The 27,540-nt window shown below is 40.0% G+C and overlaps 1 protein-coding gene and 1 non-coding gene across 5 annotated transcripts in view; one reads left to right on the top strand and one right to left on the bottom strand.

Moving 5' to 3' along the window:
• The window catches only part of SLC24A2 (solute carrier family 24 member 2), a 288,084-nt gene that overhangs the window by 183,188 nt on the left and 77,356 nt on the right, over window positions 1-27,540 (bottom strand). The window lies entirely within an intron of this gene.
• Window positions 15,729-15,799, top strand: TRNAC-GCA. Its single transcript has one exon. It is a non-coding gene; the product is annotated as a tRNA-Cys (tRNA).

The following is a 27,540-nucleotide window of genomic DNA, read 5'->3' as shown; positions in this document are numbered from 1 at the left end:
CTGGATACGACTGAGCACACATATTTAAAGATGCTAGAAACAGACTGAGGCTCAAATCCCAAGTGACCGGCTTTTTAGTTTTATGACATCAGTCAAAGTACATACATAACCTTGTAGAGCTTCCCTCATCATCGGTAAAGTGGAGCTATTAATGCTTTTCAGAAGGTCACTGTGAACTGAACACCTTGTGTAAATGCTAGTAAAAGTTAGTTTCCTTCCTTTCTTAGGCTTGACTATTCACCTCCCTACCCTGACTCTGAAACAAGGATGAAAAAAAAAAAAAAAAAAAAACAACCCTCCATCACCAGCACTATCCGTTCTAATTTTAAAGCATACTTATTTTTGATATGTCAAAAATGTATAGACTCTCGTTTATCTACCCTTTAATGGTCTGGACCTATAGGGAGTCAGCACAGCTTGGACAAGGCAATGAGAGGACTGTGGACACATTTTAAGGGAGTTTTTAATTTGAGCTGACATCTACCATACAAAGGCTCTGAAACTTGAAGCATTTCTCATCAAGGCAGGCAGAGTAGGCAGAGTAGGAGGGGTGAACGTCCTTGCTCTGATGTCCTGAAGTGATTTCAGCATATTACGTCTTCCTGGATCCTGAGTTTATCTAAATAGATGCATGACATTCTCTAAATGTGTAGAACTCAGAATTTCTCAGGCTCAGTGTCTCTAGTGTCAACTGACAGCCGCACGTCTTCAGTGTTTCCTTTAATTAACCTTCTCCATTTTCAAATCAATTTTCTCACTTCCTCATGGTGTGACTGCTATTCTAAGGAATGCAGACCTAAGGGATCCACATTTCAAGGTTCCAGGGATTCATATGCCAAGTCTGGAACTCTGTCCACAAATAGATATCCAAGCACATCTGCTGTTTCTTCTGTGCACCCGAAAAAGTTCAAGGACCAAAATCCAAGTATCAGGGGAGCCAGCCCTGTTTTATTTTCTGACCTCTGAGCTTCCTTTGTGAGGATCTTACATTATGAAGGCATTGTGGATGTGTGAGAAAGGGGGCAAATCCCCTCAAGGCCCTCCTTGTTCCAGGAAGATTAATCTGTCAAATGCTGGAAGAATGCCTGGAAGGGCTGGGCTGCAGGGGAGATGATGATGGAGGCAGACTGGATGGGAAGACCAGATGAGGGCACATAATGCAGACTCCGTGGGTGCCCCATCCATTTCCCTGGAGTCTCAGCACTTCACTGTGCTCTGGCTGACTTGGCACCACTGGCATCTTTGTTGCTGTAGTTCAGTCACTCAGTTGTGTCTGATCTTTTGCGACCTCATGGACTGCAGCACATCAGGCTTCCCTGTCCTTCACTATCTCCTGGAGTTTGCTCAAACTCATGTCCATTGAGTCTATGATGTCATTCAACCATCTCATCCTCTGTCACCCCTTCTCCGCCTGCCCTCAAATTTCCCCAGCATCAGGGTCTTCTCCAATGAGTCAGCTCTTCAGATCAGGTGGCCAAAATATTGGAGCTTCAGCATCAGTTCTTCCAATGAATATTCAGGGTTGATTTCCTTTAGGATTGACTGGTTTGATCTCCCTGCAGTCCAACGGACTCTCAAGAGTCTTCTCCAACACCACAGTTCAAAAAATGGTCCAACTCTCACATCTGTACATGACTACTGGAAAAACCAGAGCTTTGACTATATGGACCTTTGTTGGCAAAGTGATATTTCTGCATTTTAATATGCTGTCTAGGTTTTTCATAGCTTGTCTTCCAAGGAGCAAGCATCTTTTAACTGCATGGCTGCAGTTACCATCCACAATGATTTTGGAGACCAAGAAAATAAAGACTTGTGTCTACCTCCCTTTACTAAAGAGCTGAGGAATTAACACCATCACCCCTAGTAGCCCTCACCCAATGAGTGATAGGAATCAGTATATAAACACCTTACCCTTTGGGTGGAAGACCTCTAAAGTATGTTGTATCTATTTCCTATTGCTACTATAAAAAATTACCAAAACATAGAGGCTTAAAGCAACATACATTTATTATCTATTAGTTCTGGAGGTCAGAACCAAAATGGGCTAAAATCAAGGTGTTAGTAGAGACAGGTTATTTCTGGAGGGTCAGGGGAGAATGATTGCCTTGCCATTTCAGCTCCTAGATGCTCCCCACACTCCATGGCTCTCGGTCCCTTCCTCCATCTTCGAAGCTGGAGATGAGACTTTGAGTCTCATCTCAAAGAGAACTTTGAGTCTCTTTCTGACTCTGACCCTGCTGCCTCCTTCTCATTAGGGCCATTTAGATTACTTTGGGCCCACTAGGATGATCAGGGTAATCTTCCCATCTCAAGATCCTTAATTTAGTCACATCTGCAAAGCCACTTTTAAGATATAAGGTAATATATTCACAGGTTCTAGAGATTAGGACATGGATATCTTTGTTGGGGGACACTGTTTGGGCTGCCACATGTGTGTTTTACACCATCTCCTTAAGGAATAAGCTCTAATCAGCCTAGTGGTGGTGGTTTAATCCTTCACTATTATTTGCCTGCTTCCCCTTCCTGGCTTACTCCCCTGATCTCCTATCAGTGTTTTCTGAACCTCCCAAGTAAACTACATGTACTCAAAGTCAGGCTGTGGGGTCTGCTTCTAGGGGAACCCAAACTTAAATATTATGAGGGGAGGCGCCTGCAGTGGTGGAGTCAGAGGAAAGAGTCAAGAAGGACAGACTGGACCAGTAGGGGAGAATGACAACAACGGGGAGGCAGAAAGAGGTCTGAATTTGAGGAAATGACGTTAGGACAACAAAGTAGAAATGCCAGTTAAAGGGGCAGGGTGTCTCCTATGAGCTGAAGGCTTCGAGACATGATGGAAAATGTTGCACTCACAACTTTTGGGAAAATAACAATTTATTAATGAAATAAACAAGAGATCTAAAGGGCATGGCCATCATCTGAAGTAATTTCCATCCCAGAGGCAGGACTGTGAACCTCAGAAGAGCCTAAAATATCTAAAACATGAGCTCATACTTTCCTTTCAGGGATCTTTTCATCTTCTTAGTGAGTGCTTTCCATACCAGGAAGGCAGGGTTCTAAACCCATTCTTTGTATCACATTAAATCCTTCTTGTGAGCACACGAGGTAATTATCATTATTCTTCCCATTTTATATTTGGACTAAAGATCACAGACATTAAGTAACTTGTCCAAGATTTTATGGACTATGGCAGAGGCAGATTTTGGAACCAGGCTGATTCAACTCCAGAGCCTCAGATTTTAATCACTGCTTTCTTCTGCTTCCTTCTCTCTCTCTCTCTCTCTCTCTCTTTAAGAACTCAAGACAGCTCCTTCAGGTCTCATGAAGATAAGCCACCCACAACTTGGTCCACTTGCATTAGAAGCTTGGTCAGCATCCTTCAAATTGAGGGTTCAATTCTCTCTGCTCTCATCAAACCAATATACCAGGGCTCATCTTAATTCCATGATTTAATTTAATACCATTTAACTGAACTCCACTATTGCACAATCCAAGTCAAGAACCACTGAGTCAAATCATCACTAATCCCCCTAGACCAGTAGGAAGATGTAGCATCCTATAAGCCCACCCTAGATAGAAATAAATGGCAAAATTACAAGATCCACAGAGTCAGAATCTTTTCTTTTTCATTCTGGATAATAATAACTTTATAACCTTAGTCTAATCACTTAAACTCTCTCTAATTTCATTTCTTTATGTAGAGGTAGAATTAATAGACCTGCCCCCTCCTTGGGAGATGTCACTGTGTTAACTGAAAAGTTCTATGTGAACTTGTTTTGAGTTTTAATACAATAGCAGCAATCATGTTAATTCAAAGCATAGTAAATCTTTTGTTTTTCTCCATGAATGCAGGCTTTAGTCCAATCTTGCCAAGCAAAGTATCCTCTGTACAATTGGTACTCCTCAAATATTTATTGTTTTTGAAAAGAGAAATTACTCATTGTCAAGTAACATAACTCTCTATTTTTTCTGAATCGTAACTGGTATACATTGCGCCATCCTCGTCACTTTGACCAACCCCCTCTTTGCATTTATGTCTCACTTCTTGATTAGACACAATCTCTCTTCTCTATGTTCTTTGGATTTTTCTGCAAGCTGAAATAGTGAAAAGTCATTATGTCAAATAAGAGAACACTTGACTATAGGGTCTATTTTTTTTCCTTTTTAAGTTATTTTTAAATTGAAGGATAACTGCTTTACAGAATTTTGCTGTTTTTTGTCAAACCTCAACATGAATCAGCCATACATATATATATATCCTCTCTTGTTTGAACCTCCCTCCCTTCTCCCACCCCATCCCATCCCTCTAGATTGATCAGAGCCCCTGTTTGAGTTTCCTGAGCTATACAGCAAATTCCTGTTGGTTATCTACCTTATATATGGTAATGTAAGTTTCCACGTTACTCTTTCCATACGTCTCACCCTCTCCTCCCCTCTCCCCATGTCCATAAGTCTATTCTCTATGTCTGTTTCTCCACTGCTGCCCTGTAAATAAATTCTTCAGTACCATTTTTTCTAGATTCTGTATATATGTGTTAGAATACAATATTTATCTTTCTCTGACTCACTCACTGTGTACAATAGGTTCTAGGTTTATCCACCTCATTAGAACTGACTCAAATGCATTCCTTTTTATGGCTGAGTAATATTCCATTGTATATATGTCCCACAACTTCTTTATCCATTCATCTGTTGATGGACATCTAGGTTGCTTCCATGTTCTAGCTATTGTAAATAGTGCTGCAATGAACAATGGGATACATGTGTCGTTTTCAATTTTGGTTTTCTTCAGGGTATATGCCTAGGAGTGGGATTGCTGGGTCATATGGTGCTTTTATTCCTAGTTTTTTAAGGAATCTCCATACCATCTTCCGTAGTGGCTGTATCAATTTACATTCTCACTGACAGTGCAAGAGTGTTCCCTTTTCTCTACACCCTCTCCAGCATTTATTGTTTGTAGACTTTTTGATAAAGGCCATTCTGACTGGTGTGAGGTGATATCTCATTGTGGTTTTGATTTGCACTTCTCTAATGAGTGAAGTTGAGCATCTTTTCATGTGTTTGTTAGCCACCTGTATGTTTTCTTCGGAGAAATGTCTGTTAAGTCTTTTCCCCACTTTTTGCCTGGGTTGTTTGTTTTTCTGGCATTGAGTTGTATAAGCTGTTTGTATATTTTGGAAATTAATCCTTTGTCAGTTGTTTCATTTGCTATTATTTTCTCCCATTCTGAGGGTTGTCTTTTCACCTTGCTTATAGTTTCATTTGATGTGTGAAAGCTTTTAAGTTTAATCAGATCCCACTTGTTTACTTTTGTTTTTATTTCCATTACTCTAGGAGGTGGGTCATAGAGGATCTTGCTTTGATTTATGTCATTGAGTGTTCTGCCTATGTTTTCCTCTAAGACTTTTATAGTTTCTGGTCTTACATTTAGGTCTTTAACCCATTTTGAGTTTATCTTTGTGTATGTTGTTAGGAAGTATTCTAATTTCATTCTTTTACATGTAGCTGTCCAGTTTTCCCAGCACCATTTATTGAGGAGGCTATCTCTGCCCCATTGTATATTCTTGCCTCCTTTGTCAAAAATAAGGTACCCGCAGGTGCATGAGTTTATTTCTGGGCTTTCTATCTTATTCTATTGGTCTATATTTCTGTTTTTGTGCCAGTACCATACTGTTTTGATGACTGTAACTTTGTGGTATAATCTGAAGTCAGGAAGGTTGATACCTCCAGCTCCATTCTTCTTTCTCAAGGCTGCTTTGGCTATTCAGGGTCTTCTGTGTTTCCATATGAATTGTGAAATTTTTTGTTCTAGTTCTGTGAAAAATGCCATTGGTATTTTGATAGGGATCGCATTGAATCTGTAGATTGCATTTGGTAGTAGAGTCATTTTCATTATAGATTGATTCACTAAAGATTGATTCTTCCTACCCAGGAACATGGAATTTCTCTCCATCTGTTTATGTTGTCTTTGATTTTTTTAATTAGTGTCTTATAATTTTCTGTGTACAGTTCTTTTGTCTCCTTCAGTTCAGTTCAGTTCAGTTGCTCAGTCATGTCCGACTCTTTGCGACCCCATGAATTGCAGCATGCCAGGCCTCCCTGTCCATCACCAACTCCTGGAGTTCACTCAAACTCAACATCCATCGAGTCGGTGATGCCATCCAGCCATCTCATCCTCTGTTGTCCCCTTCTCCTCCTGCCCCCAATCCCTCCCAGCATCAGAGTCTTTTCCAATGAGTCAACTCTTTGCATGAGGTGGCCAACGTATTGGAGCTTCAGCATCATTCCTTCCAAAGAACACCCAGGACTGATCTCCTTTAGAATGGACTGGTTGGACCTCCTTGCAGTCCAAGGGACTCTCAGGAGTCTTCTCCAACACCACAGTTCAAAAGCATCAATTCTTCAGCACTCAGCTTTCTTCACAGTCCAACTCTCATATCCATACATGACTACTGGAAAAACCATAGCCTTGACTAGATGGACCTTTGTTGGCAAAGTAATGTCTCTGCTTTTGAATATGCTATCTAGGTTGGTCATAACTTTCCTTCCAAGGAGTAAGCGTCTTTTAATTTCATGGCTGCAATCACTATCTGCAGTGATTTTGGAGCCCCAAAAAATAAAGTCTTAGGTAAGTTTATTCCTAGATATTTAATTTTTTGTTGCAATGATGAATGAGATTGATTCCTTAATTTCTCTTTCTGATTTTTCATTGTTAGTATATAGAAGTGCAAGGGATTTCTGGGTATTGATTTTGTATCCTGCAACTTTGCTAAATTTACTGATTAGCTCTAGTAATTTTCTGATACTATCTTTATCTGATACTTTCTATATACTATCTTTAGTATACACTTTAGTATATACTAAAGTATATCTTTAGTATATCTTTAGTTTTCTATGTACAGTATCATGTCATCTGCAAACCGTGAGAGCTTTACTTCTTCTTTCATGATGTGGATTCCTTTTATTTCTTTTTCTTCTCTGATTGCTGTAGCTAGGACTTACAGAACTATGTTGAATAACAGTTGCAAAAGTGGACACCCTTGTCTTGTTCCTGATCTTAGGGGAATGCTTTCAGTTTTTCACCATTGAGAATAATGTTTGCTATAGGCTTATCATATATGCCCTTTACTATGTTGAGGTAGGTTCCTTCTATGCCCATTTTTTGAAGAGTTTTAATCATAAATAGGTGCTGAATTTTGTCATAGACTTTTTCTGCATCTACTGAGATTATCATATGATTTTTATCTTTCAATTTGTTAATATGGTGTATCATATTGATTGATTTGCATATATTGAAGAATCCTTGCATTCCTGGAATAAACCCAACTTGATCATGGTGTATGAGCTTTTTGATGTGTTTTTGATGTGTTCTAGCAAAATTCTGTTTGCTAGAATTTTGTTGAGGATTTTTGCATCTAGTTTATCAGTGATATTGGCCTGCAGTTTTCTTTTTTTTGTGTGTTGTCTTTCTCTGCTTTTGGTATCAGGGTAATCATGGCCTCGTAGAATGAGTTTGGACGTGTTCCTTCCTCTGAAATTTTCTGAAAGAGTTTTAGAAGGATAGGCATTAGCTCTTATCTAAATGTTTGACAGAATTATCCTGTGAAGCCATCTGGTCCTGGGCTTTTGTTTTTTGGGAGATTTTTTTTTATTACAGATTCAATTTCAGTGCTTGTAGTTGGGTTGTTCACAATTTCTAGTTCTTCCTGGTTCATTCTTGGAGGTTTGAACTTTTCTAAGAATCTGTCCTTTTCTTTCAGGTTATCCATTTTATTGCCATATAGTTGTTCATAATAGTCTCTTATAATCCTTTATATTTCTGCACTGTCTGTTGTAACCTCTCCTTTTTCATTTCTAATTTTGTTGATTTGATTCTTCTCTCTTTTATTCTTGATGAGTCTGGCTAAAGGCTTGTCAATTTTGTTTATCTTCTCAAAGAACCAGCTTTTAGTTTTATTCATCTTTACTATTCTTTCTTTTTTTTTTCCATTTATTTCTGCTCAGATCTTTATGATGTCTTTCCTTCTACTAATTTTTTTTTCATTCTTCTTTTCCAACTGTTTTAGGTGTACAGTTAGGTTGTTTATTTGATGTTTTTCTTGTTTCTTAAGGTAGGATTGTATTGCTATAAACTTCCCTCTTAGAACTGCTTTTGGTGCATCTCATAGATTTTGAGTTGTCATGTTTTCATTGTCATTTGTCTCTAGGGATTTTTTGATTTCCATTTTGATTTCTTCAGTAACCTGTTGGTTATTTAGAAATGTGTTGTTTAATCTCCATGTGTTTGTGTTTCTTACAGTTTCTTTATTGTAATTCATATCTAGTCTCATAGTGTTGCGGTCAGAGAAGATGCTTGATATGATTTCAATTCTCTTAAATTTACTGAGGTTGGATTCGTGACCCAAGATGTGGTCTATCCTGGACAATGTTCCACGTGCACTTGAGAAGAAGATGTATTCTTCTGCATTTGGATGGAATGTCCTGAAGATGTCAATGAGATACATCTCATCTAATGTATCATTTAAGACTTGTGTTTCGTTATTAACTTTCTGTTTTGATGATCTGTCCATTGCTGTGACTGGGGTGTTAAAGTCTCCTACTATTATTGCATTACTGTCAATTTTTCCTTTTATGTCTGTTAGTGTTTGTCTTGTGTATTGAGGTGCTCCTATGTTGGGTGCATACATATTTACAATTGTTATGTCTTCCTCTTGGATTGATCCCTTGATCATTATGTAGTGTCCTTCCTTATCTCTTGTAATCTTCTTTAAGGTCTATTTTGTCTCATAGGAGGATTGCTATTCCAGCTTTCTTTTGCTTCCCATTTGTACGGAATATATTTTTCCATCTTCTCACTTTCAGTCTATATGTGTCTTTAGGTCTGAAGTCAGTTTCTTGTAGCATATATATGGCTCTTGTTTTTCTAATCCATTCAGCCAGTCTGTGTCTTTTGGTTGGAGCATTTAATCTATTTACATTTAAAGTAATTATTAATATATATGTTCCTATTGCCATTTTCTTAATTGTTTGGGGTTGATTTTGTAGATCTTTTTTCTTCTCTTGTATTTCTGGACTATATAAGTCCCTTTAACATTTGTTGTAAAGCTTGTTTGGTGGTACTGAATTCTCTTAACTTTTGCTTGTCTGAAAAGCTTTTAATTTCTCCAACAATTTTGAATGGGATCCTTGCCAGGTACAGTAATCTAGGTTTTAGATTTTTCCCTTTCAGTACTTTAAGATATCCTGCCATTCCCTTCTGGCCCTCAGAGTTTCTGCTGAAAGATCAGCTGTTAAATGTATGGAGTTTCCCTTGTATGTTACTTGTTGCTTCTCCCTTGCTGCTTTTAATATTTTTTCTTTGTGTTTAGTCTTTGTTGGGAGAAGGAAATGGCAACCCACTCCAGTATTCTTACCTAGAGAGTCCTGTGAACAGAGGAGACTGGTGGGCTGCTGTCCACTGGGTCACACAGAGTCAGACAGGACTGAAGCAACTTAGCATGCATGCACACATTGGAGAAGGAAATGGCAACCCACTCCAGAATTCTTGCCTGGAGAATCCCAGGGACAGAGGTGCCAGGTGGGCTGCTGTCTATGGGGTTGCACAGAGTCTGATGCAACTGAAGCAACTTAGCAGCAGCAGTAGCAGTCTTTTGTTAGTTTGATTAGTATGTGTCTTGGTGTTTCTCTTTGGGTTTATCCTGTATGGGACTCTTTGTGCCTCTTGGACTTGACTATTTCCTTTTCCATGTTGGGGAAATTTTCAACTATAATCTCTTCAAAAATTTTCTCATACTCTTTCTTTTTATCTTTTTCTTCTGGGACCCCTATAATTTGAATGTTGGCACGTTTGATATTGTCCCAGAGGTCTCTGAGACTATCCTCAGTTCTTTTCATTCTTTTTACTTTATTCTGCTCTTCAGAAGTTATTTCTACCAGTTTATCTTCCAGCTCACTGATTCGTTCTGTTTCAGCTATTCTGCTATTGATTCCTTCTAGAGTATTTTTAATTTCAGTAATTGTGTTGTTTGTATGTTTATTCTTTAGTTTTTCTAGGTCTTTTGTTAATTGCTTCTTGCATTTTCTCCATTTTGTTTTCAAGGTTTTTGATCATCTTTACTATCATTATTCTTAATTCTTTTTCAGATAGTTTGCCTATTTCCTCTTCATTTATTTGGACTTCTGTGTTTCTAGTTTGTTCCTTCATTTGTGTAATATTTCTCTACCTTTTCATTATTTTTTTTTAACTTATTGTGTTTGAGGTCTCCTTTTCCCAGGCTTCTGGAGAAGGAAATGGCAACCCACTCCAGTATTCTTGCCTGGAGAATCCCATGGATGGAGGAGCGTGGTAGGCTACAGTCCATGTGGTCGCAAAGAGCGACTGAGTGACTTCACTTTCACTTTCACTTTTCCCAGGCTTCAAGGTTGAATTGTTTCTTCCTTTTGGTCTCTTCTCTCCTAAAATTGGTCCAGTGGTTTGTGTAAGCTTTGTGTAGGGTGAGATTTGTGCTGAGCTTTTGTTTGTTTGTTTGTTTTTCCTCTGATGCGCAAGGCTGAATGAGGTGGTAATCCTGTCTGCTGATGATTGGGTTTGTATTTCTGTTTTGTTTGTTGTTTAGATGAGGCATCCTGCACAGAGTGCTACTGGTGGTTGGGTGATGCTGGGTCTTGCACACAAGTGGTTTCCTTTGTGTGAGTTCTCACTATTTGATACTCCCTAGGGTTAGGTAGTCTAGTGTCTTAGAGACAGTGTTCCCACTCCAAAGGCTCAGGGCTTGCTCTCTGGTCCCGAACTAAGATTCCACAAGTGGATTGTTATGGCATTAAGGGAGAGTAAACAAATATCCAAAATTAAGAAACCAAGGATGAACCCCAGACAAATGGCAGTTATTAAATCAGGCAAATAATAATTAAAATAATGGAATATACACATATATATGTACACCCATGAGCAAAGTCAAAACAGTCCGACAAAAATAAAGTATTGGCCTGGAAAACAAAGGAAACCAAAAATTATTATTTACCAATTAAGAACAAAAGTAACTAAAGCACAAATTGGAAAACAAAACTAAAGCAAGGTACCAACTGGGGAATAAAGCAATGAAAACAAAACTAACAAATATGTTGAGAGGAAAGGAAAGAAAGAAAATAAAGAAAGAATAGATAATGCAAAGTTAAATAAAGGTAGATGAAGATTTACATATATTAAAGATTAACTGCAAGGGGAAAAGAACAGTAGGAAAAGCAAACAAAGGAATAAATGTAGAAAAAATAATAATAGGTTTAAAAAATTAAAAATTAAAGTTAAAAAAAGAAAAAGGAAAACTCCACAGAACTGCAAAAGCCCAACATAGAGGCAGAGGTTTATAACAACAATAAAAAATGTGACTGAGGAAAAAGAAAGCTCAAAAGCTTAATTAGATTTCATAGTGCCAATAAAATTGACAACTACAACAGAGAAGGAAAAAAAGGAAAAAGAAAAAAGAAATCCAAAAGAATCTAGAGAACAAGTCAAAACATAAGATTAATAAATGTTTTTGTTGAGTTGCTGCTGTCAAAGTCCTTTCCCTCCCTGGGAGTCACATTCCACCTCACCTCCCTAGGATGCCCTCCAACTATGTGCTGATCTCTGACCTGCTGTGGGGCCAGCTCAGATTCTAATCTGGTCCTACTCCTGTGTGTTCTTGCCTCCAATGTCCACAGCTATCAGAACTAGTGTGTTTGCTTTTGTGGGAACACTCAATGATCTTTTATATATTCCAGACACAGAGTCTGCCTAGTTGATCGTGTGGATTTAATTTGAAGGTTTTGGGTCTTCTTCTTTAGCCACACTGCCCCTGGGTTTCAGTTGTGGTTTTATTTCCACCTCTGCCTGTGGGTCGTCCACTGGGGTTTGCTGTAGCTGCCTTGGAGGGCTTGGGTTTGCCCCCGTGAGAGCCAGGTGTGGATGTGGTGCAGCTGCTTGGGTCACAGGGGTTCTGGCAGCACTAGGTACTCAGGGGAGTTGGTGGCGAGGGCAGCAGAAAATACAGTGCTCTAAAAGGGTAAGGCAACCAGTATTGGCCGATACACTCCAGTATTCTTGCCTGGAGAACCCACCTCCCTGACAGAGAAGTCTGGCAGGCCACAGTCTACAGGATCACAAAGAACTGGACACGACCGAAGCGACCCTGCACTCACAGACACAAGACTTGTTTTGCCTGTTGCAGCTCTGTCCCAGTGAGAGTTGAGCGTGAAGGTGGTGCAGCTGCTTAGCTTGTGGGGACCCTGGTGGCGTCAAGTGTGCAGGGACACAGACTGCCTCCACAGCAGGAGTTATAGCCCTATCAGAGTCTTTATCAAGCCTCTTGTAGCTGGCGATCAGAAGGCCTCTTTGGCCAGTCCTTCTCCGTAGGCGCCCGTTCAGGCACTTAGAGGGATCCCTTGCCTGGGGTCCTCTTCTGTTGTTCCACGCATCAGGCACATAGGGGGTGCCCCCTGGCTGGGGTCCTACTCTGTAGATCAGTGCATCAGGCACTTAAAGGTAGGGTCCTTTTCTGTAGTTTGCATCATTCACTTAAAGGAGCACTCTGGGTGGCATCCTGCTCTGTAGTTCAGCGTGTCAGGCTTTTGATGGGCCAATGTCTCTATTGTTCCGCTGCTGATGCTGGCATGTGGGGAGAGAGAGGCCATGGTGATGGCTCTACCCACTATGCGTGACTCAGCAGTATCGCTTTCCTTCACAGGCATTTCCAACCTCAATCTCCTCCCTCACATGCCCTCGATCTGTCTCTCCACAGTCAACAGCAGCCCTCACCGTGGGATTGCTCCACAACCCCTAATTTCCAGCTCCCAGCTGCTGTACCTTCTAGGGGACCCACATCCCTGTCCAGGGTATGTATGGCTGTGGCAAGGACTGTCTGATTCTCATTCCATTTAGGCTGCCACAGATCAGCTGTTTCACTCTCAGCCTTAAATGTTTCTCCTCTGATTCAGACAATTGCCCCGATGTGGGGATTGGTCCCCTGCTTCAGTTCCCCCACCCGCCGAGGGCAGGTCCAGTCCTACTAACACCCCTGTTTTTTCCTCTACTTCCTTCATCCTACTTTGGTTCTATATATTATTTTCCTCTGGTCAGGTACTCCTGTCTGCTCTCAGCTGGTGTTCTGGATGCACTTCTGTGTCTGAAGATGTATTCCTCATGTATCCATGGAAAGAGATGTACTCCACATCTACCTACTCCTCCGCCATCTTGTTCTCCCCAACTCTCGAGTCTATTTTTAATCACACCTGTGTAATTTTTTTGAGAATCTATCATATTATGTAGAGAAGGAAATGGCAACCCACTCCAGTATTCTTGCCTGGGAATTCCATGGACCAAGGACCCTGGTGGGCTACAATCCATGGGGTTGCAAAGAGTCAGACATGACTGAGCAACTAACACTATTATATCATGGGCTCTTGGAGAACAACTCACAGAACTGGACTTCCAATAGGTTACATAATAATAGCTAAAATGACAACTGACATCTGTGTATTGCTTTACAGTTGGAATGTGGCTTCCCATGGTAAGATGTTTCTCGAACTTCAGTCATTTTTATAACAGCAGCAGGATATTTTGCCATATTTTCATAACTTATGCTGTACTATTTATCAAGCATGTTACTTTACACTAACTTGCCTTTTCTAACGTAAAATAGTTTATTTAAAAAGTGAACTGGGATGACCCAGGGGGATGGTACGGGGAGGGAGGGGGGAGGGGGGTTCGGGACGGGGAACACGTGTATACCTGTGGCGGATTCATGTTGATGTATGGCAAAACCAATACAATATTGTAAAGTAATTGCTACTGCTGCTGCTAAGTCGCTTCAGTCGTGTCCGACTCTGTGCAACCCCAGAGACGGCAGCCCACCAGGCTCCCCTGTCCCTGGGATTCTCCAGGCAAGAACACTGGAGTGGGTTGCCATTGCCTTCTCCAATGCATGAAAGTGAAAAGTGAAAGTGAAATTGCTCAGTCGTGTTGGACTCTTAGCGACCCCATGGACTGCAGCCCACCAGGCTCCTCCGTCCATGGGATTTTCCAGGCAAGAGTACTGTAATTAACCTCCAATTAAAATAAATAAATTTATATTTTTTTTAAAAAGTGAAATTCATGTCACTCCTACAACTAGAAAACCAATATTGCCTGTCATAAGTAGAAAGTAAATAAATGCAATGAAAACAAGACAATGCTCTTTAATTCCTGCTGGATACTGGTGCTGGGTAAAGGTCTTTGAGTCCAAGATATGCTCATTTTTGTAAGGGGTGAAGAAGATGAAAGAGGTTTGCATGTATGAGATAAAATTTAGAGACATCTAAGAACTAAGTTGAGATTGTTTTAGAGAATTATTTAAATTTTGGAAAGCAATATAATGGATTAGAATCTTAATTTGCACAGCAACCTGATTAAGTAAACTGCACAGATATTATCCCCAACTTACACATGACAACTTACACAGCCTGGTGGGCTGCTGTCTCTGGGGTTGCACAGAGTCGGACACGACTAAAGCGACTTAGCAGCAGCAGTAGCAATTACTTTACAATTGCTCAGAGAGGTTAAATGACTTGCTCCTCCATCACACAAGATGGTAAATGACAAAGCTGGGCCTCCAACACAGACCTTCTCATTCCAAACTGTGGCTCTTTCAGTTGCACCCACATCCCTTCTGGAGTAGATCCCTGTGAGGGGAGTCTCAAAGGACTTGGATGGAGCACACATTCCCTCAAGCAGTTCACAATCTAGTCATAGAGATGAGAGATGCCGAGTGTCATATTTAAATGGCATCAAGGGAAAGTAAATAAGTGTGCTTTGAGATAACTGGCTGAGGGAGTAACAATGTAAATGTTTAGCAAGTGAGTTCACAGTCAGTTGGACAACTAGGGAAGGCTTTCTGGAGAAAGTGAGATTAAAACTGCTTGTTAAAGAGTGAATAAGATTAGATGAATTTAAGAAAGGACAGAGGGAAGGCATTTTGAATAACAACAACACTGTGGTCACAATTACCAAAAATATCAAAAAAGCTCTGTGCTGGTTCCCTGCAGATAGGGGGAAATGCAGTCGTGACAGGAAGTGCCACAGTTACATTTGAGTCTTATGTGCCGTGAAGTGGGATTAATTACTGTCTTGGACTCTTTAAAAATAAACTCTTTCCCCCTTAAAAATATGTATGACTCAGAAAACTGCTTACAGATATTATTCCTAAGAAATGATGTTGGACGTGGGCTAATGCTTATAAAGATGTGCCTCATCCTTACAGGGAAACTGGAAATATTTCTGATGTTTGACAACATGGGACTATGTCACATAAACTCTGACACATTGACTCTAGGGACACAGCATGTTTCAGGCAGGATGTCAACGTTTGCTACTGAAATGTGGTCCCTGGACCAACCCCACCACTTTCACCTGTTGTTTGCTGTTGTTTAGTGGCTCATTCATGTCCGACTCTATAAGACCCCATGGACTATGGCCCACCAGGATCCTCTGTCCAAGGATTTCCCAGGCAAGAATACTGGAGTGGGTGGCCATTTCCTTCTCCAGAGGATCTTCCCGACCCAGGGATCAAACCTGCATCTCCTGCAGTGCAGGCGGATTCTTTACTGCTGAGCCACCAGAGATGCCCCTCACTGTCACCTGGAACTTGTTAAAATGCATTTTCTGATTCAGTAGGTCTGGAGCCAGGTATGAGCCTTTGCATTCTGAATAGTTCTGGGCTTCCCTGGTGGCTCAGTGGTAAAGAATCTGCCTGCAATGCAGGAGACCCAGGTTCGATCCCTGGGTTGGGAAGATGCCATGGAGAAGGGTATGGCCACCCACTCCAGTATTCTTGCCTGGAAAATTCCACAGACAGAGGAGCCTGGCAGGCTAGGGTCCATGGGGTCGCACAGAGTTGGACATGACTGAAGCAGCTAAGCAGCAGCGGTAGCCAGTGATTCACAATGCATTTAAGTTTGAGAAGCACTGAGGTAGATGATTAAAGGCTTGGGACATTTGCATTAAATGGCAATTAAACAGGCTGATTTTTTTAAGAATTAGTTCTGTATATTAAATGGTAAAATTAAAAAGTACGTATAGAGTCACACACATGAATGAAAGAGACAGAGACACAGACTGAAAGAGCAAGATTCTGTGCATGACAGTAAGACAGATAAGAAGGGTAATTACCAAAATATCAGCAGCAGTGGAATTAAAAGAGTTCTAAAATTTCTTCTGTGTTTGCTTATCTGTATTTTCTACTATGGACATGCTTTTTTAAAATATAAAAGCAATAAAATGATATTTTTAATTCCTTTTCTGTTTTCAAAATTTCTCTGAGTTCTTTCTGGAAAAATAAACATGAACAAACGGGCTGAACTGGAAGACAACCACCCACAGGGATTTAATTAGTGTAACAAGGTGCTGTCAGAAGAGAGAAAGACATAAAATTTTCCACTACGTGTGAAATAAGTCTGTGTAACCTTCATGTTGTAGTCACTGGAACTCTTGGGACACACACAAAAAATAAAAGCCAATAAAGCTATAGGAGCATAGACATTTTCAAGACTGCCAACTGGGAAAGTACTTTTAAGATGAAATGGATCAATTTCCCCCAATAACTATTTTCAGTGGCTTTATTCTGAGTTCTGATTGGGAAGATTCCATCCATGCTAAGTGAAAGTTGAAAGGGGATCCAACTGCTTTGTCAGAATGATTCTTTGCCTGAATTCTCTCTTGAAAAACTCACCTGAAACTTCACTCATTTCTGTCAGTTGTCCCTCATTTTGGTGATCCCTTTATTTCAGCATAGTGTGGTAGGAAAATTATTCAAATCCCAGGTTCACTATTTCCTAGCTACAGGGATGATTAGGCCATAGAAGTAAAGGCCTGTATATACAATGGACTATTACTCACCTATAAAAAGGAATGAAATTGGGTCATTAGTAGATACATGGATGGACCTAGAGAGTGTCATACATACAGAGTGAAGTAAGTTAGAGAAAAACAAAGTGGAATCTAGAAAAATCATATAGATAATAGATAATCTCATTTGCAAAGCAGAAACAGAGACACAGATGTAGGAAAAAAAACATATGGACACCAAGGAGGAAAGGGGTGTGTGGGATGAATTGGGAGATTCGTAAGTGAAAGTCACTCAGTTGTGTCTGACTCTTTGCGACCCCATGGACTATACAGTCCATGGAATTCTCCAGGCCAGAATACTGGAGTGGGTAGCCTTTCCCTTTTCCAGGGGATCTTCCCAACCCAGGGACCAAACCCAGGTCTCCCACACTGCAGGTGGATTCTTTACCAGCTGAGCTACAAGGGAAGCCTAAGAACACTGAAGTGGGTAGCTTATCCCTTCTCCAGTGGATCTTCCTGACCCAGGAATTGAACCGAGGTCTCCTGCATTGCAGGCAGATTCTTTACCAACTGAGCTATCAGGGAAGCCCCTAGGAGATAGGACTGACACATACATACTATTGACACTACGTATAAAATACATAACTCATGAGAACCTACTGTATAGCTCAGGGAACTCTACTCAGTGCTCTGTGGTGACCTAAATGTGAAGGAAACCCCAAAAGGAGGGGATATGCAGATATATACATATAGCTGATTCATTTTGTTGTACAGTAGAAATTAACACAAAACTATAAAGCGACTATACTCCAATAAAATTTTTTTATTAATTTTAAAAAACAAGGTTCAAATTCCTTAAACACAAAATAGAGGGAAATAGCATCTCCTTTAGTTAAGAGGATGAAATGAAATAAAGGATTTATTAGGGAGCACTAAAGAGTACTTAAAAAGTTGACTGCTGGATTCCTCATTCAATGACTATGTACCCTGTATCCATTATATGCTGGAAACTGCTGCAGGCAGAGAATATAAATGATTCCAGACATGTTGCCTTACCTCAGATTGCTTTTAGACTCAAGGGACACAACCAGGCAACACAATTACTGTACAGTGTAAGAAAATAAGTGTTACAACAGCAAGAAGGGCCCCTATGTTGGGAACAAGTAAGAGGAGGACCTTCTCTAACCACCGGGATGGTGGTAGTGGTGAAGTGTTCCTGGAGGAAGTAACATTTAACTGAGGGCTGATGAACCAGTGGGTCTTAGCAGGGAAAGGCTAGGGAGTTCCAGACAGTGAAGATAGCACATTTAAAGGCTTAAATGTGACAAAGAGCATGCATATTCAGGTGCTCAGCAAATGAAAATGGTTAAGATAGGAATTTGGGGTAGAGCATGGGGGCAGTGGAAGGAAGGGAAGTGACACTGGAGGTGTCAGCAGAGTCCACTCATGAAAGGGCCTTGGGAGCCAGGAGAAGGAAGTCAAACTTCCTCTGAAGGGTCAATGGAGTAGTCATCATAGTCAACAAGAGAGAGTCCAAAATGCAGTACTTGAATGCAATCTCAAAAACGACAGAATGATCTCTGTTCATTCCCAAGGCAAACCATTCAGTAGCACAGTAATCCAAGTCTATGCCCCAACCAGTGATGCTGAAGAAGCTGAAGTTGAACGGTTCTATGAAGACCTACAAGACCTTTTAGAACTAACACCCAAAAAAGATGTCCTTTTCATTATATGGGACTGGAATGCAAAAGTAGGGAGTCAATAAACACCTGGAGTAAGAGGCAAATTTGGCCTTGGAGTACAGAATGAAGCAGGGCAAAGGCTAATAGAGTTTTGCCAAGAGAATGTACTGATCATAGAAAACACCCTCTTCCAACAACACAAGAGAAGACTCTACACATGGACATCACCAGATGGTCAATACCGAAATCAGATTGATTATATTTTTGCGGCCAAAGATGGAGAAGTTCTATACATTCAGCAAAAACAATACTGGGAGCTGACTGTGACACAGACCATGAACTCCTTATTGCCAAATTCAGACTTAAATTGAAGAAAGAAGGGAAAACCACTAGATCATTAAGGTATAATCAAAATCAAATCCCTTATGATTATACAGTGGAAGTCAGAAATAGATTCAAGGAATTAGATCTGATAGACAGAGTACCTGATGAACTATGGATGGTGGTTTGTGACAATGCACAGGAGGCAGAGATCAAGACCATCCCCATGGAAAAGAAATGCAAAAAGGCAAAATGTAAGGAGGCCTTACATATAGCTGTGAATAGAAGAGAAGCGAAAGGCAAAGGAGAAAAGGAAAGATATACCCATTTGAATGCAAAGTTCTGAAGAATAGCAAGGAGAGATGAGAAAGCCTTCCTCAGTGATCAATGTAAAGAAGTAGAGGAAGATAATGGAGTGGGAAAGTCTAGAGATCTCTTCAAGAAAATTAGAGATACCAAGGGAACATTTCATGCAAAGATGGGCACAATAAAGGACAGAAATGGTATGGACCTAACAAAAGCAGAAGTTATTAAGAGGTGGCAAGAATATACAGATGAACTATACAAAAATGATCTTCATGACCCAGATAATCATGATGGTGTGATCACCAACCTAGAGCCAGACATCCTGGAATGTGAAGTCAAGTGGGCCTTAGAAAGCATCACTACAAACAAAGCTAGTGGAGGTGATGGAATTCCAGTTGAGCTATTTCAAATCCTGAAAGATGATGCTGTGAAAGTGCTGCACTCAATATGCTAGCAAATTGGAAAAACTCAGCAGTGGCCACAGGACTGGAAAAGGTCAGTGTTCATTCCAATCCCAAAGAAAGGCAATGCCAAAGAATGCTCAAACTACGACACAACTGCACTCATCTTACATGCTAGTAAAGTAATGCTCAAAATTCTCCAAGCCAGGCTTCAACAATACATTTACTGTGAACTTCCAAATGTTCAAGCTGGATTTAGGAAAGGCAGAGGAACCAGAGATCAAATTGAGAACATCTGTTGGATCGTCGAAAGAGCAAGAAAGTTCCAGAAATGTATCTTCTTCTGCTTTATTGACTATGCCAAAACCTTTGACTGTGTGGACCACAACAAACTGTGGAAAATTCTGAAAGAGATGGGAATACCAGACCACCTGACCTGCCTCTTGAGAAATCTGTATGCAGGTCAGGAAGCAACAGTTACAACTGGACATGGAACAACAAACTGGTTCCAAATAGGGAAAGGAATATGTCCAGGCTGTATATTGTCACCCTGCTTATTTAACTTATATGCAGAGTACATCATGAGAAACGCTAGACTGGATGAAGCACAAGCTGGAATCAAGATTGCCGGGAGAAATACAATAACCTCAGATATTCAGATGACACCATCCTTATGGCAGAAAGTGAAGAAGAACTAAAGAGCCTCTTGATGAAAGTGAAAGAAGAGAGTGAAAGTTGGCTTAAAGCTCAACATTCAGAAAAACTAAGATCATGGCATCTGGGTCTATCACTTCATAGCAAATAGATGGGGAAACAACAGAAACAGTGAGAGACTTTATTTTGGGGGGCTCCAAAATCACTGCAGATGGTGATTGCAGCCATGAAATTAAATGATGCTTACTCTTGGAAGAAAAGCTATGACTAACCTAGATAGCATATTAAAAAGCAGAGACATTACTTTGCCAACAAAGGTCCATCTAGTCAAGGCTATGCTTTTTCCAGTAGTCATGTACAGATATGAGAGTTGGACTACAAAGAAAGCTGAGTGCCAAATAATTGGTGCTTTTGAAGTATGGTGTTGGAGAAGACTCTTGAGAGTCCCTTGGACTGCAAGGAGATACAACCAGTCCATTCTAAACGAAATCAGTCCTGAATATTCACTGAAAGGATTGATGCTGAAGCTGAAACTCCAATACTTTGGCCACCTGATGCAAAGAACTGACTCACTGGAAAAGACCCTGATGCTGGGAAAGATTGAAGGTGGGAGGAGAAGGGGATGACAGAGGATGAGATGGTTGGATGGCATCATCGACGTGATGGACATGAGTTTGAGTAAACTCTGGGAGTTGGTGATGGATAGGGAGGCCTGGCGTGCTGTAGTCCATGCGGTCGCAAAGAGTTGGACATGACTGAGCGACTGAACTGAACTGAACTGAAGGGTCAATGAGAATTCCCAGGGTCAAACATGTTCTCTTTGGGGTTTTAGGATGAACTCTGGCCATAGTGTGGAGGAAGGACAGGAGGATTGGAGGTGAGCTGCATGGCTGATGCATTAATGCAGGTGAGAGACAATCCTAGTCTAAACTAGGCCAATATCAGTAGAAATGAATGACTGTAAATGGAGTGAGACTGGTGATTAACTGGAATTGAGGGATGATGGAAGAGGCAGTGAGAATGTACTTAATAAATGCTTATTTCTTTCCTGTTCTCGCCATGGAGCTCCATCGGGCACTTCAGTAGCAGTGGAAAAAAGTATTTTCTGGACAGAAAATACCTGGTTCTTCTTAAAAAGTAACTGTTTCAAATGTATACAACAGACTAGCAGTTCTTAAAGTGAAGTCTAGGGATCCTTAAGGGTCCCTGCATTTCTGCTTGGGAGGTCTATGAGGTCAAAATTATTTTCACAATAAGACAGCATTTACCTTTTTTGCTTTCGTTCTAGCAAAGCATATTGAGGAGTTTTTTAGAGGTGAAATGCCTGGAATGATGTTATTATGGCTCTGATGGCTAATATTATATGTTCCTGGGCTAATATTATATGTTTTAATTTTTTTTAATCAGGTTTAATTTTGCATATGGTAAATACAGAAAGCTACAACCTGCTCTTGGGGTCCCTAGTAATTTGTAAGAGTATAAAGAGGATCTGAGACCACAAAATTTAAGAGCCACTGTGATAAGCATTTAAAGAACATTTTTAAAGACACTGACTCCAAAGAGGTCAGCGAATTTATAAATAAGGGTACTTAGTGAGGGGCTACCCTGGTAGCTCAATGGTAAAAAATCCTCCTGTAATGCAGGAGATGTAGGTTCTATCCCTGGGTCAGGAAGACCCCCTGGAGGAGGGCACGGCAAACCCACTCCAGTATTCTTGCCTGGAGAATCCCATGGACAGAGGATACAGTCCATGGGGTCGCAAAGAGTCAGACATGACTGATCGACTAACACAAACTCTATTTACTGAAGAGTCTAGTTCTTTATTTTTTATTTTTAAAGTCTTTATTGAATTAGTTACAATAATTGCTTCTGTTCTATGTTTTTTTGGCTGTGAGGCATGTGGGATCTTAGATCCCAGACCAGGGATCAAATGCACATCTCCTGCATTGGAAGGCAAAGTCTTAACCACTGAACCACCAGGGAAGTCCCTGAGAAGCCGAGTTCTAACCTGAGTTTTGGTAAGCTTTCAAATCAGAGCCTGCATACTGCAAGGATAATGCCTGGACTTTAAAGATGGCATCTAACTAGGGAGATCAGAGCCCATAACACACAGGGTATTAAGTAGAAATATGAAATCTCTATCTGCAATGCTGAAGATACTCTGTCCTTTAAACTTGTTTTTAAAGTTAGAAAACAAAGTCACTGAGTAATACTCATAGCTTAGAACAAGCTCTCTGGTGTGTGGGCAGAAAAGCAAAATAGAAGCTGCAGTGTGGGCAAGTGGAGAATAACACAGAGAGGAGAAATGATGCAAACCAGATTCTGAACCAGGAGCTCCAAACTCGTTTCCACCCCCGAGAGGACCTGAGGATCCTCTATGGACCGTCCAGAACAGAGATGCAGATGCAGAGGATGGACACGTGAATAGAGGAGGGAGCAAACCGGGAGAATGGGACTGACATATATACACGACCCCATGTAAGACAGAAAGCTAGTGAGAAGCTGCTGTAAAACACAGGAAGCTTAGCTTGGTGCTCTGTGACAGCCTAAAGGGGTAGATAGAGTGGGTGGGGAGATCCAAGACAGAGGGGATATATGGATGCATATGGTTGATTCACTTCATTGTACAGCATCGGAAACTAATACAACAATGTAAAGCAAGCAACTATGCTGCTGCTGTTGCTAAGGCGCTTCAGTCGTGTCTGACTCTGTGTAACCCCATGGACAGCAGCCCACCAGGCTCCTCTGTCCATGGGATTCTCTAGGCAAGAATACTGGAGTGGGTTGCTAAACATGAGCCAACTGTGCCAGCTAATCACATGTCAATCTAGTAGTCACCTCCTTGCAATCCATAAGGTCTGGAGACAATGAAAGGAGCTTTATTGTGCCCCTGAAGAACAGTGGAGAGTCTGCCCTTCCAAGAGGTCACTTAATATCTCAGCATGAAGAGCCTGGGGAAGGTCAGGATAAGAGCAACGCATAAAAGCAGTCTAGGAGACAGAGAGCAGTTAAAGCTTAAGACTTGAAATCAGGATTCCATATGGTTTTCAGGAAGACTGAGAGACCTCCAAGTGCTAATATGAAATCATCTCCCATAAGTAAAGCAGGGGAAAAAAGCCAACTGGAGAACAGAATGTATAATACGGTCTCATTTGTAAAAGAAAAAGGGAGGGAGGCAAGAGTCTATACATTTAAAAAATGCTTGTAAATCATAGACTATTGATGGAAGAATACATCAGAGGTGAAAATAATAGTGTCTCATGGGAGGGATAATGGGGGAAGACTTATTTTTCATTGTGCCTGTTTTGTACTGTTTAAAATTTTTAATCACACAGACATTAAGTAATAAAAAAGGAACAATAAAAAAATTCTGAATGTAAAAAAATAAGATTCATGAGTGGGTAAATTTAGGAAGACTAAGAAGTGCTTATGACTGAAATATATGAAATGTCAAAAGAGGTGGATATCTTCTAAGATTATAAAACTGAGGACTGTCCTTGAAGTTTCTGAAGAAGGTTGAAGATGTCTTTTTCTTTAAAAACAATAAAACAGAACTCTGTTGAGTAATAAAACATCTTTTCAACTTACCATCCTTAAGAGGTGCTTCAGGAAGGATTTCAATAACTTCATGTATTACTTTGAATCTATTTATTCCTTTCTAAATTGTTGACTTTTTGTCTAAAAGCAATATTCACCTCTAACCCTGCTCAGAGGTGAATAGTTTTCAAATATTTTACATTATATCAAGTAAAAATTTAAAACATTTTATAATGTTTTATGATGATAACATTTTTTACGATATTCTAAAAACATATTTCATTGTAGAAAATAGTTATTTAAAAGTTAGAATAAAGCTATATACACAGACTTGACCATTTTACCCCACTTAACCTTGTTGTGTAAATATTTTGCTGTTTAATGAAAAAATATATAAAAAAAGTTATTTTTAATGGTTACTATAATTGATTTACTGATTGCTTTATTGTCACTTTGACTGTCAGATTGTTTGACTATAGCAACGTTTTTAAGTCCCTTAATACATTCTGCCAACCTGCTTTGAAAAGAGGTTGTTAAACTTCCATAGCAGAATTGTGAATATAATTTTAAAGAGATTACTTACACAAAAACATTGATCATAGCTATGCTCAATGAGGCTGCCTAACATCTGCGTTATATACCTGGGATTGCAATTTTCCGCAGTCTTTTCTACCTGTCACCGCAGCACTGACCCTAAGCCCTTATTCTGTCCCTACTCTGAGACCCTTCTGTGTTCAGGTACACCAGCTTTTAGCCCGATTTCCTTCACTGTATCTCCATTTCCAAAATCAGGCTTCTGCTTCAGATAACCATTTTCCCGGCTCCTACCTGTATCAATGATTTGAAACATCTTCTCAAAAAATTTTCCATACATTTTAAAAAAGAAATTATATTTTAAGTATTTAGTTAAAGTTATCTATCATTTTCCTACATAGGGTTATAGAGAGAATGTCCTGTGTACTAACTGAGTATTCCATTTGCTATAATCCAGGGTTTTTATTTTGCTTCTTTAAAATTTCCAAATATTTAAGAAATCAAAGACATAAAGTTTCAATGGAATGAAGCATTAGAATGAAGCAGAGTGATGCTATGGGAGTTCCAAACCCGGGCTTTGGCGCCTGTTCTTATGACCCTTGCCACTGCCACCATGTGAACAATACAAAGTTGTCAGTTAGAAATGCTAGACAAGTAGAGAAGATAATGAGCATCACAGCTGAGGCTATCTGGGACCAACCACCACTGGCTAAGTCAGAGCTGACCCATCACTTACATGAATGAAGCCAACCCAAACCAGAACAGCCATGCTGAGGCCAGCCCAAATTGCTACCCCAAAGAATTGTGAACCAATGATCTATTTTAAGCTCCTACTAAATTTTCAGGTGTTTTTTTTGTGGGGTAAAAATTAACTGATATGGTTATCTGAGGCATGTCAGTTAAGTTTCCTTATCTCTCACAAAAGGAATAAACTGTTCAATTCAAAAGTTCCCTATATAGTTAACATTAAATTATTTGAAAACAGTATTGCCCAACAGAACAATAATGAAAATGTTCCATGGCTGAGCTGTCCAATATGGCAGCCATAGCTGCATGTGGCTATTAAGCACATGTAATGTGGGCTAGAACATCTGAAGAACTGAATTTTTAACTTTATTTCATTTCAATCAATTTAAATTCAAACAGTCATGTAACAGTAGTAACTACCATATCAGAGCCTTCTATTCTAGAACTTTAGTGAACTGATCTTCCTGATCTTTGGATAGTAAACTCCCAACTGTAAGATCTTCCATCACTGGGCAAGATGGCTGGGGAAAACTCATTCTTCAGGTAAACAAGTAGGTGAAACTCTTTTCTCCCATAAAACTCTAGAATTAGTTTCCCAGGACATCTGCTAGCAATGCTTGGCTAGCTTTCCAAGGACAGTCGTGGAATAGAAGCTTAGTAAAGTGGCAAGCAGAGGCAGAGAACAGAGAACAGAGGTCTCAACTGTTACTCCATATGACTTGGCTGTGAGCTATCTTTCAAATTCTTTTCCTGGTAAATATCCCTTGTCACTGTGTACCAGCCACACAGCCTCCTAGTTTTTCCTCAAATGTCCCAGGCAAGTTTCCATCTCTCAGCCTGCTGTTATTAACTTCCTTCTTAGCCTGAAATATTCTTTCCCTTGATGGAGGTTTCTTAACCTCAGTGATATTAACATTTCGGGGTCCCCTTTGTTACAGGGGGCTGTTTTGTGCATGGCAGGATGTTTAGCAGCATCTCTGGCCTCTGCTTGCTAGATGCCAGTAGCACCTCCCCACCCCCCAGACCAGACTGTGACCACCAATAGCATCTCCAGACACCATATATCCCTTGAGAGGCAAAATCACCCCTGGTTAGGAATCACTGCCCTAGATATCGGCATGATTCACTCCCTCACTTAATTTAGGTCTGTACTCAAATGCCACCTCTAGGGAAACTCTCAAAATCCAAGCTAAAACAGAAAGCCCATCTTCCTCTGTCCCCTTTGCCAGTTTTATTTTTCCACACAGTACTTATCATCAGCTAATATTATAGCAGACAGTTCTGTGCTTATTGCCCATCTTCACTGTTTTGTTCCCTGCTATAGTTCTAACACCTGGAACTTAAACGGTTGGTACACACTTTACAAATATTTGTTGAATGAAGGATGGAAGGAAGAAATTACCCAGTGGAAAGATGGAAGGACACATGTCACCAACAGAAAAGGCTTCAATTCTATTTCACTGTTAAAATCTGTGTTGCTTTGTTATGGACAGCAATGATGAGTTTTCAGGGAATTTCCTAATGGTATACTTTAACTCAGCTTCACTATAGGGATGCTCTGAATGCAGAAATAAAATATTTTAAATTTGTCAGCTACATTTATGAATAGAATGTTACTTTTGAGACCTAAAATTACAGTCATTTTGAAGCAGCCAAAACCTAGTTCTCACCCATTATAAACACTAATATCTGGGGCTTCCCTGGTGGTCCAATGGTTAAGACTCCACACTTCCACTGCAAGGGGTGCAGGTTCGATCCCTGGTTGGGGAACTAAGATCCCACGTGCTACACAGCATAGACCAAAAAAAAAAAAAAAAAAAATTAAAAATTGGTATCTGCTTGCCAGTGAGTAAAATGCATTCCCACAATTAGAAAAGTGCCTGATTAAAGACTTGCATATGTCCTTTACATTTATTGGCTGAAAACATGTTTCTAAGAGGCTTTTATTAGCATTACTGGGTAGGCCTATCAATTCAATGGGCATTACCATGATTCCAGCTCTAATAAGTTTATTCATGTAAAGAAGTCCTTACTTAATTGTAAGACTGAATGTTTTTTCTTTTTTCATGAAAATTTGTAATATTTTTTTCTGAGTTCCTTAAGACATTGACTTCTATGAGGCTGACTTCCTTCTGGAAAGTATTTTGGGAGAAATTATAAGTGGCAAGAAAATTACACATTTTGGACAAGGAGGTAAAGCTATCTGATGTCGCTGGTAGATCCTTTTGAATGGTCAGAATATTTTTATAAAACCTGAATCCAGCCAGCCACTAAGTGAAATTCCATAACACCTCAGCTCTCAGGAATCTCTAGGGAATCACTTCTGAATACATTAAATAGAACTTTTCAAAATTAATTCTACTTTCACATTTTCCAAGTTTTCACTGATTAATGTCCTTCTAAAACAAACAACACTTCACTCTAAAAGGACTTCTGTTCATAAGAATCACCTTAGGTCACTAAATACATATACACACACACAAAGTTACAAGTAGTTGTTAATAAT

The sequence above is a fragment of the Bubalus bubalis genome, chromosome 3, assembly GCF_019923935.1.
Source record: "Bubalus bubalis isolate 160015118507 breed Murrah chromosome 3, NDDB_SH_1, whole genome shotgun sequence".
NCBI lineage: Eukaryota > Metazoa > Chordata > Mammalia > Artiodactyla > Bovidae > Bubalus > Bubalus bubalis.
This window is presented reverse-complemented; position numbering and strand designations above follow the sequence as displayed.